The following is a 14242-nucleotide window of genomic DNA, read 5'->3' on the forward strand; positions in this document are numbered from 1 at the left end:
GTCGCCCAGGCAACGTGTCTTACCTCACCGAACCCCGACAAGACTTTCAACATGGATGTGGGGACACAGTGACAGCCTGGCTGCTGTCCAATGCAGAGAAAAAAAGGAGAAATGTTTCCCCATTGTGAATTACTCCAGAATTGTGAGTGGGTCTGAACTGATTTACTCTGTTTGTGAAGGACATTTGTTAACCATGTTCTGGGGAATCAAACATTTTACTTACATCACGGGGTTCAACAGGGTGATGCTGTCCAGTCCATTATAAACCTTCCCAGTATAGGAAAGCTGTTGTAATAGAATACCCATGTCATAGAGTCATAGAGCCTTAGTCAATTCTGGCGCAGAATGGGACATTTCAACTCATCGAGTCCGTGCCAGCGCTTTGTAGATAAATCAAGTCTGTCTCATTCCCCAGCTCCATGGATGACAAGGAGCCTACAGGGTAAGATACAGCAGGAAGGGCAAGTTTATGTCCCACACCGATAACTCAATACAACAGAAAACCAAGAGGAGTATAGAAAGTGGAGGCAGATATCAAAAAGGAATTTACGAAAGCAAGGAGAAATCATAAAAAAATATTGGCAAGCAAAATCAAGATGAACCCATGTATGTTTTTTCTTTCAAATCATTAAGGCTAAGAGGACAACTAAGGAGAGAGTAGAGCCCATTAATGACCGATAAGGTAACCTATGTGTAGGGACAGTAGTTACTGATATGGTTCTTAATGAATACTTTGTGTCTGTCTTCACAAAAGAGGGGAACGGTGCAGATATTGTAGTTAAGGAGGAGGTGTGTGAATTATTGGATGTGATAAACATAGGCAGAGAGGAATTACTAATGGAATTAGCCTCATTGAAAGTTGATACATCACCATGGCGTGATGAAATGTACCCCAGGTTGTTAAAAGAAGCAACAGAAGGAATAACCAAAGGTATATCCATGATTTTCCAATACTCACTGGATACAGGTGTGGTGATGGAGGATTGGAGAACTGCTAACATTGAACCACTGTTTAAAAAGGGAGCGAAGGATAGACCGAATAACTACAGGACAGCCAGTCTAACCTCAGAGTGGGAAAATTATTGTAATCTATTCTGAGAGACAGGATAAACTGTCACTTAGAAAGGCACAGGTTCATCAGGGATAATCACCATAGATGTGTTAAGGCAAGATTGTGTCTGACTAACTTGCATGATTATTTGATGACGTAACAAGGACGATAGATGAGGTTAATGTCGTTGATGCGGTCTACTTGGATTTTAGCAAAGCTTTTGGCAAGGGCCCACATAGCAGACTTGTTAAAAATAAAATTCTAGGGGATCCAGGGAAATGCAGCAAGGTGGATGCAAAATTAGCTCAGTGACAGGAAAGAAAGAGTAATTGTTGACAGGCGTTTTAGCGACTGGACGGATGTTTCTAGCCACATTTAGTGGAGGCAGTGGTGTAGTGGCAATGTCACTGCACTTGTAAATCCAGCAAACCCAGGTTAACACTCTGGGGACGTGGATTCGAATCCCACCATGACACATAATGAAATTTGAAATCAATTAATAGTTCTGGAATTAAACAGCGACTCTAATGGTGACCATGAAACCATTGTCGATTGTTTGAAAAGCCCATCTGGTTTACTAATGCCCTTTAGGGAAGGAGATCTGCTGTCCTTACCTGGTCTGGCCACATGTGACTCCAGACCCACAGCAATGTGATGGACTCTTAAATGGCCTCACAAGCCACTCAGTTCAAGGGCAATAAGGGATGTGCAATAAATACAGACCCAGGCAGTGACGCCCAAATCCCACGAATGAATAAAAAAAAGCAAATTCCACACAGCTCAGTACTGGGACCCCTGCTTTATGTCGCATACGTTAACGATTTGGAAGTAAAGGTAGGGCATAATCAAGAAGTTTGCAGACGATACAAAGATTGACCGTGTGGTAGATCGCAAGGAGGATAGCTGTACACTGCAGGAATATATTGATGGACTGGTCAGATGGGCAGAGAAGTGGCAAATTGAATTCAGGCTGGATAATTGCGATATGATGCATTTGGGGAGGTCAAATAAGGCAAAGGAATGCACGATTAATGGGAGAATACTGAGAAGTGTAGAGGAAGTGACAGACCTTAGAGTGAATGCCCACAGATAGCTGAATGTAGCAGGACAGGTCGATAAGGTGGTTAAGAGGTCATATGGAATCCTTTCCCTTATTAGCCGAGGTATTGAATATAAGAGCAGGGAGGTTATGCTGGAACTACATAAATCATTGGTTAGGCCACAACTTGAGTAATGTGTGCAGTTCTGGTCACCTCATTACAGAAAGGATGTAATTGCACTGGAGAGGGGACAGAGGAGATTTATCAAACATGTTGCCGGGACTGGGAAAATGCAACTTTGAGGAATGATTGGATAGGCTGGGGTTGTTTGCCTTGGAGCAGAGAAGGCTGAGGGGAAATCTGATTGAAACGTACAAAACGTTGAGGGCCCTGGATAGAGTGGTGGTGAAGGGTCTATTCACCTTAGCAGAGAGATCAGTGACAAGAGGGCATGGATTTAAATGATTGGTAGAAAAATTAGAGGGGAGATGAGGAAAAAAATCACCCAGAGTGTGGTGGGGTGGGGGTCTGGAACTCAGTTTCTGAAAGGGTAGAAGATGCTGAAAACCTCATCTGATTTTAAACGTGCCTTGCGACACCTCAAGTGATTTAATCTGCAGAGCTCGGGACCAAATGCTGGAAGGTGGGATTCGGCTGGGGAGGTCGTTTTTTGGATAGCAGAGACACGATGGGCCAAGTGGCCTCTTTCTGTGTTGTAAACATTCTATGATTTTTCTATGATTTTCTAGGTGCAGATAGGCTGTTTTAGTGAAGGTGTGTAGATGTGGTCAGAAGTTCATCTCGGGGTCAAATATGACACCAAGGTGTGAACAGTCTGGTTTAGTCTCACACAATTGCCAGGGAGAGGTATGGAGTCGGTAGCTAGGGAATTAAGTTTGGAGCAGGGACTGAAAACAATGTCTTCAATCTTCTGAAATTTGAATTGTCACAGCAGAGATGTGAGGTAATACCTTTTAGAAGGATGTATGTGGAGAGACAACACAAGCTACATGTTACAACTGTAAAGGGAGTGCAAGAACAGAGAGACCTGGGAGTTTATGTGTAAATCGTTGAAGGTCACAGGACAGGTTAGCACAACAGTTAATAAAACATATTAGATCCTGGGCTTTATAAATAGAGGCATAGAAAACAAAACGGGGAAGTTATGCCAAATCTATATAAAACACTACAGCATATCCCAGTACATGACACATGGAATAGCAGAATTTGAAACATATGGTACCAGGGATCTGGGAATTCAGTTACATGGAGAGATTGGAAAAGCTGGGTTTGTTCTCTTTAGAGCAGTGAAGGGTAAGAGGAGATTTAATATCGAATTCAAAATCATGAAGAGTTTTGATGGGGTAATTAATGTGAAACTGTTTCCAGTGTCAGAAAGTTCAGTATTAAGAAGACATAGATTGAAGGTAATTGACAAAGAACCAAAGGTGAAATGAGGAGAATTTTCCTTCTCAGCGAGTTGTTGGGATCAGAAATTCACTGCCCGAAAACATGATGGAAGCAGATTCAATAATATCTTTCAAAAGGGAATTATAATTTAAAAAACTGGAAAAGGCGAAAAAAATAGTCTGGGGATAAAGGAGGAGAGTGGTAATAATTAGACAGCTCTTTACAAGAAACAGCACTAACACAAAGGGCCGAATACCCTCCTTCAGTGCTGCACCTGTCTCTAATTCTATGAGCAAGAGACATAGAGTGAAGGGAGAGAGAGTGAGAAAGGGGGAAAGAGGGAAAGGAAAATAGAAAGAGAGAGAAAACCGGGTTTGCATCGCTTTTTGAGCAGTGGGGTCATGATCTGCCAGTTGAGGCAGGTGATACAAAATTTCTGGGGCCTCCTCATTACATTTCCGTAAATTTTAGGGGCCGCCCAGGGTGACCCGCGCTGCTGTCTGTCTGCACGCTTAACAGGAGACTTAACTGTGTCTGAGTCTAGCTCGTGTTTCAGCCAGGATTCAGCCCTTAAAGGCAATCTGTCCCTCTTAAAGGGAAGCTGCACTGAATCACAGGAGGCTGCTGCTGCTGACTGTGAATGCTGCAATTGGAGAAAAGGTAGGTTGAATACGAGCACAGAGAGAGGGCTCTGTGATTCACGGATGTAGTGCTGGAGGCCTTAGTCATGCAGGGTGACAGGAGAAGAGAGGCCATGTATCAGTGGGGTGGGATGTAGACCCTCAAGAAACGCACTCCGAAGGGAATGGGAGCAGGTGGCCAGGGAGGTCAATGCAGGAAGCTTGGCCCCAGGATCTGGCAGCAGAGCCAGAAGAAGTAGAATGAGCTCACACGGGTGATCAATGTCAGTGAATTCATTTCCACATGGCATCTCCTACCCCCAACATCACCAACCTCTCACACTGCTCAATGTACCACACCCCCATCACTCACCCATCAGCAGTCCTTAACACTCAGGACTCACACCTAACATTTACATACTCCACATCACCTTTACATACCTTCCACTGATACCAGCCTCACATCCACCTTTCACTGCCTTCACATACCACCAGCTATTCAGCTGTTGCAGGCATATCTCCCAAACACAGTGCAACACAATCACTGACATTCTGCTCTCTCTCTTACAGGACAGGGAGCAGCAGTGAACTGTCGGGATCCAGGTTTACCTTCATCCCCTGAGCCTGAGGGAGGAGTTCATTCTCCACCTCATGGGAACGGCTGTGACAGAGCCCGTAGCATCCGGCATCACCGACAGCATTCAGGATGACGTTATGTTCCTGCCTTATGCCCCTTCTTAACACCCACATCCTCTTCATCCTGCTGTCTGGGATGATGTACAAGCTGCAGATGGTGGGACCATGGATGCCTCTGTGGTATTTACGTGAGGTTGAGTAATTTGTGAAGAGCACGTTATAGATGTGGTCACCCCACAGATTAAGGGAAGAAGAATTACAGTCACGAAGAATCAGGCAGGTAGCACAGGAGACCCCAGAGTGCATCTCACTCTCCAACCAGTATTCAATACTGAGGAAAGTGATGAAAATCTGGGGACTGCAGCCAGAGACAAGGCCATGGTACCCGGGCTGTCTCAGCTGTACTGGGGGTGGGAGGGGATACAATGAAGACTAGAATGTTGACAGTGACAGGAGATTCGATAGTCACGGGAACAGACGAGCGTTTCTGAGGCCGCAGACATGCATCCAAGATGGTGTGTTTCCTCCCTGGTGTCAGGGTCAAGTTAGCCATCTCAAAGTAGTAATCTCCGGATTACTGCCAGTACCCCGCACGAGTGAGTATGGAAATAGTAGGATATTACAGAGGGATGTGTGGCTGGGAGGATGCTGCAGAAGCGGTGAGGTTTGCATTGCTGGGACACTGGGACCAGTTCTGGAGAATGTGGGATCTGTACCGGCCGGACGGTTGCACCTGAACAGAGCTGGAACTAATTTCCTTGCAGGGTGATATGTTAGTGCTATTGGAGAGGGTTTACACTAAATTGGCATGTGTGTGGGAACCAGGAGTAAACATCAGAGAGGAATTCTAAAGTGCACAGAATACTGGGAGAGATGGATAACACTACAGTAGGGTATAGAAAGTTATTAGTTGAGGTCTGAGTAAGGGAGGAAGTAATAAAGTTTACATCAGGGTTGATGTGCATGTATGTGAATACGGAGTGTGGTTAATAAGACTGGTGAGGTACAGGTGCAGATTGCCATGTGGAAATATGATGTTGTGGCTATAACAGAGATCTGGCTCAAAGAAGGGCAGAACTGGGTGTTAAATATTCCTGGATACAAGGTGTTCAGGAAAAATAGGAAAGGGAGAAAAGGAGTAAGAGTGGTGGTATTGATTAAGGAGAACATTATAGTGCTGGAGAGAGTGAAAGTCCCGGGGACATGTGTGGGGAGGTGGGAGTGGGGCTGGGTGGGTGCGTAGGTGGGTGAAGGACAGAATCTATTTGGATAGAGTTAAAGAACAAAAAAAGGTGCATTTACATTGCTTGTTGTTGTCTATAGGCCATCAGCTAATGGGAAGGATGTGGAGGAACAAATCTGCAAGAAAATTACAGAAAGATGCAAGAATTATAGAGTAGTTACAATGGGGGAACATTCATTATCCTAATATGGACTGGGATAGTAGCAATTTAACGGGCAGAGGGAGGCAGGTGTTACTACAGTGTGTGCAGGAAACATTTCTACAACAATATGTTGCTAGTTCAACATGAAAGGAGGCACTGCTAGACCTGGTTCTCGAGAATGAGCTGGACCCAAGTGGATTAAGTATCAGTAGGAGAACATTTAGGGGACAGTGATCATTGTATCATAAGGTTTAGGTTGACTATGGGAAAGGACAAAGAGCAATCCAGAGTAAGAATAATTAACTATGAGAAAGTCAACTTCAACAAGTCATCCGGTGTAAAAATTGAGCTGGGGCGAACAAATTAGAGTCAACGTTTGGCAGGAAAACAGGAGCTGAACAATGGGCTACCTTCAAAGAAGAGATAGTTCGGGCAGAGTTGTGGTAAACGGTTGTTTTTCACACTGGAGGACGGTAGACAGTGATGTTTTCCAAGGGTCAGTTCTCGGACCAACTGATTTTTTTTTTGCTATATATAAATGAGCTGGATCTTGGAATTCAGATTAGAATTTCAATATTTTCCGATGATACCATGCTTGGAGGAATGGTAAACAGTGAGGATGATGCAAAATGCCTACAACAGGATATAGATAGGCTCGCAGAATGGCCAGAGAAGTGGCAGGTGGAATTTAATACAGAGGAGTGTGAGGTGATGTATTTTGTCAGATGCAATAGGAAAGCAATAGAGAATTAATGGGACAGTTCTAAAGATTGTGCAGGAACTGAGGGACCTGGGGCTCTATATGCATTGATCATTGAAGGTGGAAGAACATTAATGGAGAGTGTTAAGCAAAGCCAATCAGATCTTGGGCTTCATAATTAGAGGCAAAGATACAAAAGCAGGGAAGTTATACTGAAACTGTATAAACCTTTGGTTAGGCCTCAACTAGAGAACTGTGTCCAGTTCTGGTCAGCACACTTTAGGAAGAATGTAAAGTCCTTGAGGGGGTGCAGAGGAGATTTACCAGAATGGTTCCAGGGATTGGAGCGGGGTGGGGGGGGTGGGGGTGGGGAGGGGGGAGCGGGTTGGTTAGTTACAAGGTTAGATTGGAGAAGATGGAGTTGTTCTCCCTGGAGTAAAGGAGATTGAGAGAGGTATGATAAACGTGTACAAGATTATGATAGGCTTAGGTAAGGTAGACAAGGAAAAAGTCTTCTCATTATCTGATGAAACACGGACCAGGGGACACAGATGGAAGGTTTTGGATAAGAGATGCAGGTGGATATGAGGAAGAAATATTTTACACAGTGGATGGTAATGTGCTGGAACTCACTGCCCATGAGGGTGGTGGAAGCCGAGACAATCAATGATTTTAAAAGGAAACTGGATGGACACCTGAAGGAAGTGAACTTGCAGGGATACGGGGATTGAGCGGGGGATTGGGACTGCCTGAATTCTTCCACACAGAGCTGGCACAGAGGGGCAAAATGGCCTCCTTCTGTGTCGTACATGACTCCATGACTCCATCAATTTCTACCACTCTATGTTGGATATGTCTCCTGCTCCTGCTTGGGAAGATCCACATACATAGAAGTTCAATGAAACTGTGACCTTAACGGCCACCAACAGCTACGTCCTCACCCTGGTGTGAGGCTCCAGGTCGTGTTACAGGAGGTGACACAGCTCTGTGACCAGATCCTTATTGAATCAGAGTCACCTCACACATTGCTTCTGGGTTAGGTTTAGGTAGGAATAGTGCTCTTGGAAAACCCTGGGTGGGTTGGGCAGATCCCTTTCCTCCTCCCTCTTAATGGAGCATCCCCTCACTGCAGCCTCTGCTCCATTTGTTGTTCATGTTACAGACCCAGAGACACTGTAACTACAGGCCCCAAACCTCGTCCAGAGTTGAAATGACAAACTCAGTTGAGTGATCATTGCTCGAATGGGAAGGAGATTTGGAGACAGAGAAAGATTAGAATAGGTCAAAAACGTGGGGTTATTGCAGAGACTGGGCAGGGAGTTGTCACAGAGAGAGAGAATGTACAGTGAAACACGTGTGCTCGTCATTGGGACTGGTTTGGGCATCTCGAGATAGATAGAAAGCTTACACCAGAACACGGTGTGCTCATCACTAAGAGCGGGGGGTGGGAGGGGGGGGGGGGAGGGTGGTGATGCCGGGGGGGTGGGGGTGGGGAGGTGCGGGCGGTGGGGGAGCTTTAAGAGAGTTTGAATAAGTAAAACCAGAAATACAATGTCATTAGCATATCACAGGAAATAGTCAATTGATAACCTGGCAGAGAAAAAAAAAACAGGCACACCTGGGGAGACGGACATCCTAAGGATTATCAAGCAGTATGATGGGGATTACGATTTAATTCTCAATAGAATATCTGAGGATGTCCAGAAATACAAATTTAAGATAAAAAAGGTTTGAGATAAGTTGGTTAATAGGGCACATCTCTGCACCTGACGGTTAAATAAAAGACACAAAGAATTGAAGGATGAGATGGACAGTTTACAGAAGGAAAATGAAGGTTGGTAGGAGAACATTGGCATCCTGTACAATCAGTTACTCTGGGATCAGGAGCCCCATGATGGAGTATATTATCCAGAGAGAAAATTATAACAAATACTGGACCAAAACACTTACTAACAGGCAGAATGTCCCAGACTAGGGGAGGAGTTAGAAGATGTGAGGAGGGGCTATGAGGGAATTAGACCCGTGTTAAAGCTCTGCCTCCCCTGAAGCTGACCACGCCCTGTGTTGAGATAAAATCCGACAGTTTCAGACACAATCCGTCAACAGTGGGCAGTAGTGGCTGCTGTCTCCAAGCACAAAGTCAGATATCCCGGTTCTTCTTCAGACAACATATTTGTGAGCCTCACAGTCTCTGCTCAATCTCCTCCATACAAGGACGACAAGATAACTGGAAATTACCAGGGTATGTACAAACCTGGGCCTAAACTGCAGGCCAGTCTAAGAACAAGACTAACCACAGTCACTGACAGTGAGAGAGATGTCACCACCACAACCACACAGAGGTACCTTACAGCCGTTGAGTCTATGGCTCTAAAGCAGGGACTGGGAATGGTGGATATGAGCAGAAGCTCCCTCGATCTGTGTGTTCTGTGTTCCAATATCCAAATTATTTATATATATATCAGAAAAATATCAGTGGTCCAAGCACTGCCCCTTGGGGAAACACCACTGTCTGCCTTCCTCCAGTCTGAAAAAAGCAACTGTTTTCCACAACTCACTGTTTTCTCTCATTAAGCCAGTTTATATTTTTATCCAAGCTGACACTGACCCTTTTATTCCATGAGAATCAATGAACTGTCCAGCTGTCACAAAGAAACTAGAAGTTCAGAATAAAATTAAGTGAAATGCTAAATGCAATAGTTAACTAACTTTATTGTATTTAGTACTCTGTACAAGTAGTACTCCCTAAAACTGGACTCTGTGCAACTTACTGGATTTAAGGTTTAGGAAGAGAATTCCAGAGCTCATGGAAGAGAACAGAAAGTGCTGGAAATACTCAGCTGGTCCTGCAGCATCGGCGCAGAGAGAAACAGAGTTAATGTTTCAGATCTGTGACACTTCATCAGAACTGGTAAACGTCAGAAATGATGATGTACAAGCTGCAGATGGTGGGATCATGGACCTCCTGCTTTCCACCACCCCCAATCCCTCACCCCAACCCTCCCCTTCTGATGTTATACTTTCCAATGATAACCCAATAATACCAGCTTCCCAGTCACAGCAGCTCCATGAGATAGAAAGAGAGCAGCAGCACAGCACTGATGGTGAAGACCCATCACTTGGTCTGACCCTCACAGTCACCAGATCAAATACTTACAGTGCGTGTAACTTGGAGGCTGATATAGAGTCGGAATCTGCACGTGGTGAGTCACCGAGCACGAGTGAGCTGCAGCCAGGCCAGGGGGAAAGGATAGTTCATGTGTCAGCTCACCGGAGGGCGAGGTCACAAACGAGTTATAATACATAGGACTCAGATGTGAACATTGCTGGAGCTGCTGCTCATGTCGAGGTGTTGCAATTCGAATCCAAGGCCTCAAGTCACAGAGCTGTACGAGGACGTCCTGCAAGGCCATTTGCGGTCACCCCCAGTGAAAGTCAGCAGCCTTCCATCAGCCATGCTGCAGCCACTGGGGAAACACTATGTAGGAGAAATAGGCAAGTTGAGGAAATCCACAAGACAGGCACTAAGGGAATACACAAGGGTGAATAGTTCAGTTTTGTTGGTACAATTGGATGTGTTGTTGGATAAAGATGCTAATAAAAAGGTTTTTGTTGGTGGTGTTTGTTGCAGAATGGTGATAAAGGAGACACTGTGATGGGACGTCTCAGATGGGTGTAATGGTGGAGAATGGGGGATCCAAGATGGGAAAGGGAGGTTGTCCGATGCGAACTGGAATCTTAGCAGGGACTCTCCGACAGCCTGTCCGGGTCGAAGGCATCCACGAAATATACTCCCTGCCTCCTCCTCCTCCTGAGTTGGCCTCCGGATTCCTGCTGCCAATGCTTGTGTCCTCATGATGGTGAGGATTATGAAGGGTGCAGCAGAACACCATGAACTTGAACACCTGATCCAGTGTGCACTGGAGGACTCCCCCCGAGCGGTTCAGACATCGGAACCATTGCTTCACCTGGTGGTTTTGTGTGTGGGAAGGGGTGTCTAGAGTTGAGAGGTCATGAGCCACATTCTGGTTCTGCATGGAGGCCTGAAGTGTTGGGAATGGCTGACTGCTTCAGAATGAAGGTATGGTAGCTGCTGCCAGGATAGTGGACATTAACCAACATGATGTACTGGGCATGCTCACACACCAACTGTACATCAATGGAGTGAGAGTTGTTTCAGTTCCTGTGCCTCTCCCCATTGACATGGGGGCCCCGCAGAGATACCTACACCATCAGGAATTCTGCTATCCTGACAAAGCCACGAGACCTCTCATCCTGCTTCTCCCTGCTGAGGTAGCAGATGGTATAATTCGCCTCACCCAACATAGGTGGTCTCCGTCACACAGCAGATACATCAATAGACAACATAGAGAGAGATAATGGATCCTTCAGCCGCTCCTGCCTGGATCAATCCTGATAAGAACATAAGAACTAGGAGCAGGAGTAGGCAGTTCAGCCCCGCGAACCTGTTCTGCCGTTCAATATGATCATTGGTGATCTTATCTCGGCCTCTACTCCACTTTTCTGCCCGTTCTCCATAACGCTTCAACCCATTTCTAATAAAAATCTGTCTATCTCCTCCTTAAATTTACTCAATGTCCCGGCATCCACCGCACTATGGCGTAGTGAATTCCACAGACTCACGACTCTTTGAGAGAAGAAATTTCTCTTCATCTCTGTTTTATATCTGCACCCCTTTATCCTAATACTATGACCTCTCGTTCTAGATTGCCCCACGAGAGGAAACATCTTCTCTACGTCTACTTTATCAATCCTTTAATGATCTTATATACCCCATTAGATCTCGTCTCATTCTTCTAAACTCCAGAGAGTAAAGGCATAAACTGCTTAATCTCTCTTCATAAGACAAACCCCTCATCCCTGGATTCAATCTAGAGACCCTCCTCTGAACTGTCTCCGATGCAACTACATCCATCCTCAAGTGAGCAGACCAAAACTGTACGCAATACTCCAGGTGCGGTCTCATTAATACCTTGTACAGTTGCAGCAACACTTCCCTACTTTTATATTCCATTCCTTTAGCAATAAATGCCAAAATTCAATTTGCTTTCCTTATCACCTGCTGTATCTGCAAACTAGTTTTCTGTGATTCATGCACGAGGCCACCCAGATCTCTCTGCACCGAAGTACTCTGAAGTTTCTCTCTATTTAGATAATAATTTACCTTTCTATTGTTCTGACCAAAATGGATAACCACGTTAAACTCCATCTGCCAAATGTTGTCCCATTCACCAAACCTATCCATATCAATTTGTAAATTTCTTATGTATTTATTGCAACTTACTAATCAATCTATTTAAGTGTCATCTGCAAATTTGGCAATAGTACCTTCTATCCCTGCATCCGTCATTGAGATAGATTGTAAATAGTTGGGGCCCAAGGGCCAAACCCTGAGGCACCCCACGAATTACATCTTGCCAACCAGAAAAATACTCATTAATCCCGACTCTCTGTTTTCTGTTGGTTAGCCAATCAGCTACCCAAGCTAATAAATTACCCCTAACACCATGTGATCTTACCTTGTGTATTAACCTTTTGTGTGGCACCTTGCAAATGCCTTCTGGAAGTCCAGATATACTACATCTACAGGATCCCCATTTTCCACATTTCTTGTCACAGCTTCGAAGCACTCTCGCAAATTCGTCAAACACGATTTACCCTTCAGAAAATCTGACTCTGATGGGTTGCTTTTGACTTTCTTAATGTCCTGTTATTACTTACTTAATAATGGATTGTGACACTTTCCCAACGATAGATGTTAAACTAATTGGTCTACTGTTTCCTACATTAAGCCTCCCTCACTTTTTGGATAAGGGCGTTATACAGGCATTTTTCCAATCCACTGGAACCTTTCCCGCATGCAGGGAATCTTGGAACATTATAACCAATGGATCCACTGTCTCCGCTGCTATTTCCTTTCAGACCCTAAGATGTAGGCCTGGGGATTTGTCTGCCTTCAATCACAATAGTTTGTTCAGTACCTTTTCCCTCGTGACTTTTTTTAATTCATTCATGGGATGCGGGCGTCGCTGGCTAGGCCAGCATTTATTGCCCATCCCGAATTGCCCTTGAGAAGGTGGTGGTGAGCTGCCTTCTTGAAACGCTGCAGTCCACTTGGGTTAGGTATACCCACAGTGCTGTTAGGAAGGGAGTTCCAGGATTTTTACCCAGCGATAGTAAAGGAACAGCGATATAGTTCCAAGTCAGGATGGTGTGTGACTTGGAGGGGAACTTTCAGGTGGTGGTGTTCCAAATCATTTTATACCCTTATCCTTCTAGTTGGTAGAGGTCGTGGGTTTGGAAGGTGCTGTCTAAGGAGCCTTGGTGCATTGCTGCAGTGCATCTTGTAGATGGTACACACTGCTGCTACTGTGCATCGGTTGTGGAGGGAGTGAATGTTGGTGGATGGGGGCGGGGGGGGCAATCAAGTAGGCTGCTTTGCTCTGGATGGTGTTGAGCTTCTTGAGTGTTGTTGGAGCTGCACCCATCCAGGCAAGTGGAGAGTATTCCATCACACTCCTGACTTGTGCCTTGTAGATAGTGGACAGGCTTTGGGGAGTCAGGAGGTGAGTTACTCGCCTCAGGATTCCTAGCCTCTGACCTGCTCTTGTAGCCACGGTAATTCTATGGCTACTCCAGTTCAGTTTCTGGCCAATGGTAGCCCTCAGGATGTTGATAGTGGGGGATTCAGCGATGGTAATGCCAGTGAATGTCAAAGGGAGATGGTTCGATTCTCTCTTGTTGGAATCGCTCATTATCTGGCACTTGGATGGCACGAATGTTATTTGACACTTAGCTCACGCATGGATATTGTCCATGTCTTGGTGCATTTCTACACATACTGCTTTTCAGTATCTGAGAAGTCACGAAGGGTGCTGAACATTGTTCAATCATCAGCGAACATCCCCACTTCTGACCTTATAATTGATGGAAGGTCATTGATGAATCAGCTGAAGATGGTTGGGCCGAGGACACTACCCTGAGGAACTCCTACAGTGATGTCCTGGAGATCAGATGATTGACCTCCATCAATCACAACCATCTTCCATTGCTTTAGTTTTGAATCCAGCCAGCGGAGGGCTTTCCCCTGATTCCCATTGACCTCAATTTTGCTGGGGCTCCTTGATGCTATACTCGGTCAAATGCTGCCTTAATGTCAAGGGCAGTCACTCTCACCTCACCTCTTGAGTTCAGCTCTTTTGTTCATGTTTGAACAAAGGCTTTAATGAGGTCAGGAGCTGAATGGCTCTGGTGGAACCTAAACTGAGCATCACTGAACAGGTTCTTGCTGAGCAAGTGTCGTTTGATGGCACTGTTGAAGTCACCTTCCATCACTGTACTGATGATTGAGAGGAGGCTGATGGGGCGGTAATTGGCCG

This window comes from Heterodontus francisci, unplaced genomic scaffold (assembly GCF_036365525.1).
Source record: "Heterodontus francisci isolate sHetFra1 unplaced genomic scaffold, sHetFra1.hap1 HAP1_SCAFFOLD_85, whole genome shotgun sequence".
NCBI classification, from domain to species: domain Eukaryota; kingdom Metazoa; phylum Chordata; class Chondrichthyes; order Heterodontiformes; family Heterodontidae; genus Heterodontus; species Heterodontus francisci.